The sequence below is a fragment of the Parasteatoda tepidariorum genome, chromosome X1 (assembly GCF_043381705.1).
Source record: "Parasteatoda tepidariorum isolate YZ-2023 chromosome X1, CAS_Ptep_4.0, whole genome shotgun sequence".
Lineage (NCBI taxonomy): Eukaryota > Metazoa > Arthropoda > Arachnida > Araneae > Theridiidae > Parasteatoda > Parasteatoda tepidariorum.
Window position 1 is genome coordinate 79,064,459 of NC_092214.1, and position 6,039 is coordinate 79,070,497.

The following is a 6,039-nucleotide window of genomic DNA, read 5'->3' on the forward strand; positions in this document are numbered from 1 at the left end:
TTTTTCCAGGCACAAATGAGCCATATGCTAAAAAGTCAGTGATTTCAACTTTGTGTTTGACGGTGATAATGTGACTTCAGACACACACACACGTCGCAGCCCATTAAAAAGGTAGACCCATTCATTCATCCACCAATCATAATTTTGATCTGAACTGGAGAACGATCTAGCGAACAGTTCCCCCAGAAGTTTGATTTAATACAGAAACATGTAGGACTTAGTGACCTGACCGAGTTAAAGTGCACTAGTCACCATTTGCTAAATGGGGAGTCTTCGGCCAGCGAGGATCGAACTCACGGCCACTTAAACATGGTCCAAGCTCTCTACTAACCACAATATCCCGGTCTTTGAAGAATTCTCTCGTTTTGTGATGTAAATAAGATTAAAATGACGAATAAAACTAATTTTTTCATCTTCTCCACTTGCGGCAATGCGAAAAACCGAGATTTATAGTGAATATGGTTTCTTTTGAGAATTTTAGTAATAAATCGTGTGGTGTATATGATGTTTGGAGAAATGCCTTACGTAAATAATATGGATTAAATATATTTTGAAAAAGTGGCCCCTATATTTCACAAGTTATTTTAATTTTAGTTTACTCTTGGTCTTATATTAGTTTTAGTCAAAACTATATATAAACTGCTGTTTGTAGAAAATGCAACACCATGAAAGAATCATCAGAATCAAATGAAATTTAATGCAGAAACGACTTGTACTGATACAAATAAATGATGAAATTTTCAAAACAAAAGAAACAAATTAAGCGTCCGAAATCAGTATTTGGTGCAGCCACCACGCGCTGCAATAAGTGCTGCTATACGACGTGGCATGGAGTCAAACAGATGTTGAATATCTGCTTGAGGAAGAGAATTCCATATCGCTTGTATGCGCAACCAAAGTTCGTCTTTGGAAACTGCAGGACGCGGATCACGAGTGAGACGCCGACCAACCATATNAAGCATTGCTTTATAATTCAACCTTATTTTCATCTTTACAAGATACACTTTTATATAATTTCTTGCTTTATATTATTCTATATTTAATATGATATTTAACGCTTGATTTTACACATTACTGTATATAACACGCCTCACTTGAATTTACGCTTTATTTGCTTTACACGTTTCTTAATGTTTTACACATTACTTTACGCTGTACATTCCACTTTGCTTAACTTTTTTTCTATATTTAACTTTCTATACTTTCCGATTTTTACCTTCCTCTCTTTACTTTATGCTTCACTTTATATCTCACTCTTTACGTAATACTTTACTTCATATTTTACGCTTTAACTTTTCCCGATATTTTACATTTTTCTACTCTTTATTCTCTGCTGTAATTTCTAGTTAATATTTCAAGTTTTACTTCTCTTTTACTCTTTTTTTTAATTTTACTCACACTAAATATTTTAATTTTTGCACCTTATATTTTCGCGTTGCCTTGTTTTTTATGCATTTCTGTACGCAATTTTTATTTTACTCTTTATTTTAAATTTTAAGATTTACTTTATTCTATGCTTATTTTTAATTTCGATTACGCGTAATTTGTTATTTGAACGCTTCAGTAAAACATTTGCATCTAAAATTCATCAATTTAATCTCTATTCGCACAAAATTAAACCATATTCATAGATACGAAAAAAGAAATTTCTACTTAACTATTTATAAGCAAAACAGAAATATTTAGCTTATTGTACAATGTTTAATTTTATTTTTTTGCCGCAATTTGGCAAGGTTTACCCTTAGTTCAATAAATTTAATTCTTCGCTACATTGAGATTTATTGAGAAACTCTTATTTTAAATGGAAAATGCACCGTTCTTAATCGAGACATTTTAATAAAACGTATATACATTTAATACTACAGGAAATTAATCTAGAAATGTTTTTATTATCATTATTAGCAAACATTCCCTATCAGGACGTTACGGTTAACATTGTTATTTATAATTCATTAATTAAAAATTCATTAATTAATCTATTTTTCGTAAGTCTACGTCTTGAATTTAAATGCATTCAGCAGAAAAATTAATTATTTTAATTTACATATATTGCGGATTTTTTTGCAATAATGAAAGTCAATTTTTTTTCTTTCAAAAATGGCTTTAACCTGACTAAAAGGCCCTAGACTGAACGAAAACTACCTTTTTTGGCGAATATGTTGTCTTCTTTTCCAATATGCTGCAAGTCTTGAAGATAATTTCTTTTTAGTATACAAAAATATGTTCCTTATTAATATGTCTCTTTATTTGTATTGTGTATTCTTTTTTATTTTCTTGAAAGCTTATATAAATGATGGTTAATATAAACACGAAGATTTTTAAATTCTTCTGAGTTACCCTTAAAAGCTAAGACGTCGACTCTAAAGCTAAGACGAGTTAAAAGCTAAGACGTGATTTGTATACAATAGTTTTCGAAAGCTGAAAAAATATGACATACAATATTTTAATAATCATATATTTTCCTTGTTTTTCAGTACCGCATTGAATCAAATAGTAATCAAAGTTGGACTTTTCACGATATAATATAGCATTTTATTATCGTATAATCAAAATGAAAAAGAGATTTTTAGCCATTTATGTTACCTCTTTTCCTAATTTTCAATGATGCGTCAAACTTTTTGAGTATTCAATCATTTATGTAATATTAAAAGACAAAAATTGCAGAAATAATTATCTGATTGTGAAAATTTTTAATGAAATAATAAATTGCTGACATCTAAGACTACTTATTTTTTAAAAAGGAAATTTTTTCATAAAATTAAATTTGCCATAAAAGAATCTGAGTGTAAGAGGTTTTCTTAAATCTAATTTTTTGTCCAATTTTTTTTAAAGAAAATTTTGTAAAAGATGGTTGTAGTTAAAGTGCAAGAGTTTAAAAAACGATTGTGAGAAAACTGAGAAACCAAGCTAAGCGCAGAAGATACTGTCAGAGGGATTTTAATTTAAAATAATTATGTAAACAGGAACATAAATGCCTCTAATTAAGTAATAGTTAATATTGCAGACTAACATTATACGAGCATTTTGAAATAGACACCGCATCCACAATTACAGTTGAATTTCTTCGAACATGGTAATCCTTCTTTATATTTTAAGAAATATTATATATTCACCCCCAGAAGTTAGGCCATCGAACAAAATTTGTCTTCCCAACGAAAATTTTTATTATTTCATTAGTCAAATTTAGGTTACAGAAAAAATAAGCGTAAGATAACTTTTGCTTTGAAATTTGGAATACTGCCTTCAAATATTCATCCGTTGCAGAAAATAGCTATCCTAACAAAGAGTTTTGTAAGCCCTCCCATTAATAAAAAAAAGTATGGCCAAAACAAGTATTAGATCATTCATTTCATAAAAACTGTAAAATTTTGCCGAAAAATGTAGGAAACTGTAGGAGCAGCAAAAAAATTCATTATCCCACCATCTAGAAAAAAATATGGCTAAAACAAGTTTTTGGAGACTTTTAATCTAGAAAGAAATTTTGCCCCAAAACATAGGCTCACTTCATAAACTGTCGGAGGGTTTATTTGTCGTAACTTTAAACCAAATTTACATGTTATTTATATATATATATATGATGCGTTTCAAATATTCATAATATAATTAAATTATGTAAATTTGAGCTTGAATTTATTTCACTTTTTGTTATCAGACATCGCTCATATCCTTCCTCCCACTTTGCCTGAAAAAGTGAGCAAATCCGACTTTCGGTACTTTTTATTATATTTCAACGGGCTGAAAATTTATTGAAATACTTCTGTATAATTCTTACCAGAGATATGATGAATCGCAAAATACTATTCTCCATCATAAAGACAACATCCTGTCCTATAAAATGCAAAGTAATCAGTAAGATATGAATAAAATTTTAGTCTTTTAAAATAATAATAAACTTACGACACATATTGAATCTGTGGTCATTATTATTTATTTGTTCGAAGAAAAATTTTATTAAAAAACTGTTATATGCGTTCAATTTTTCCCTATACCTCTGTCAACCAAAGTTAGCCATCTAAACGTAAGGATGAATTATCAGTTGACACCGGCCACAGGGAGACTAAATATGTAAGAAATGGCGATTAAGCAAATGCCTGCCATTCTCCACCTGACGCTACTTTTTCCTCAAAAATTGAGCCATGTGCTCAAAAGTCAGTGATTTCGACTTCTTGTATTACGCCTGAAAGATGCTACCAAAACTTACGTTCACACATTATTGTTACTGTTTCTAATGCCACTTGTCTATACCAGCAAGCATGCTGGGTGTAACCAAGATAATTTTGAAGCAGAGGGTATGCTTTTTGCTTTTCAGTGGATCCGTCTATGGCCAGAAAGCGACTTCAGACACACGTCACTGCTCGTTTAAAAGATGGACCCTTTCATACATGCACAGATCATAATTCTGACCTGAACCAGAGAACGATCTATTTCCCCCCGAAGTATGATTTGTTATGGAAACATGGAGGATTTTGTGACCCGGCAGACTTAACGTGCACCATTCACTATTTACTACGCGGGAAGTCTCTACCAACCATGCAATCCCGGTCTCCCACTCATTCTTTCATTCACAGACGTTACAAGATGACTGAAAAAGATTTTAATGACGAATAAAACTATTTTTTTTATTCCTCTCCACTTGCTGCAATACGAAAAACTGAGATTTATAGTGATACAGGTTTCTTTTGGGAATTAAAAACAATTTTTTTTATTCGAATTAAACTCTAAATTATTGTTTTTAACGGCGATTTTATTCCGGCACATTTTTTAGGTTTATTTTTGATAAATTTTTACTATCATCGCTTTTTCCTAAAATTTGCGGCTTTTAAGTTTTGTTTTAAGAATTAAGAATTATTTTTTTCTTTTTCTTCTTTTTCCTTAATTTTTTTACTATGTCTGTTTATATAATGACGCTGTTTTTTTAACTGTTTATACTAGAATTTTAATCTTTTATGGCTAGNTTTGTTTTAAGAATTATTTTTATCCATTTTTTCTTTTTCCATAATTTTTTTATTACCTCTGTTTATATAATGAAGCGGTTTTTTTTAAACTATTTCTATTAGAATTTTTTTCTTTTATGACTAGTTTTTCCCAAAATTGTGGTAATATGAAAAACTGAGATTTTTAGAACTGTTTTTTTTTCTATTATTCTTTCCTTAAAATTTTTTGTTTTGTTCTCAAGAGCATTTCTGATGATTTTATTCTCCTATCTCCACTTTTTTCCAAGATAATATGGAGAAATGAAATTTTGCTTTTGAATTCAAAACGTTCTATTTTCCTCTTTCTCTTTTTCTTCATTATCTTGTTGCAAGAAGACATGTGGCTGAAGCTTTTATAGTTGTGGAAATACGAAGTTTTCCAACATGTCTAGGTATACGAATGATGAAACCGTCTTTTCTGTAAAAAAGAAAGGCGAAATGACTCGGTCGTGCATTAGTCCACACCACACATTAACTTTTGGGGAATCCCTTTGTCTCTACGGTATTCATGGGGGATTTCAGATCCCCATATGTGCACATTATGGCGATTAACAATGCCAGAAACACCCATTTTAATGTCTAATAACTCGTAACACTTGCCGTTACCTGGCGTGAAATTGACTATCTACTTGATATTCTCCGTGCGACGAAGGGGGTACACGTGGAATTTAATTTGTTTTCTGTAAGACGCAGCATTTTGTTTTCTCCAGAAGATTGAGTAACATTAAAAAAATAGAGATTCACAGTTTTCGAATACACGAAACTTTTGCATAACTTGATTATAGAGTGTTTGAACAGTAATATCGATTTCTGAACGCCTTTCTTTCTCTTACATGTTTTATTTGCAATGATCTATTTATAAGTTTTATGTCAATTTGGAATCTACTTATTTTTCATTTTTGAATATTGAAATAACTTTATTTTACACTGGATCAGTATTTCAGGGAAACTGAATTTTGTTATCAAAGGTTAATGTTTCGAAATCAAGTTTAATTTCGCATTAAATTTTAATTTTGATTGATGGTTGATGATATTTGAAAATAATTTAATGAAATATTTCACTGTA

At 30.3% G+C, this 6,039-nt stretch overlaps 1 long non-coding RNA gene across 1 annotated transcript in view; it reads right to left on the reverse strand.

The window, feature by feature from the left end:
- Positions 1-3,830, reverse strand: part of LOC122272915 (uncharacterized) — a 49,386-nt gene extending 45,556 nt beyond the window's left edge. Inside the window, exon 1 of the long non-coding RNA XR_011638241.1 lies at positions 3,773-3,830. This is a non-coding gene — a long non-coding RNA (uncharacterized lncRNA). The remainder of the gene's footprint in view (positions 1-3,772) is intronic.
- Positions 3,831-6,039: the final 2,209 nt, after the last annotated feature.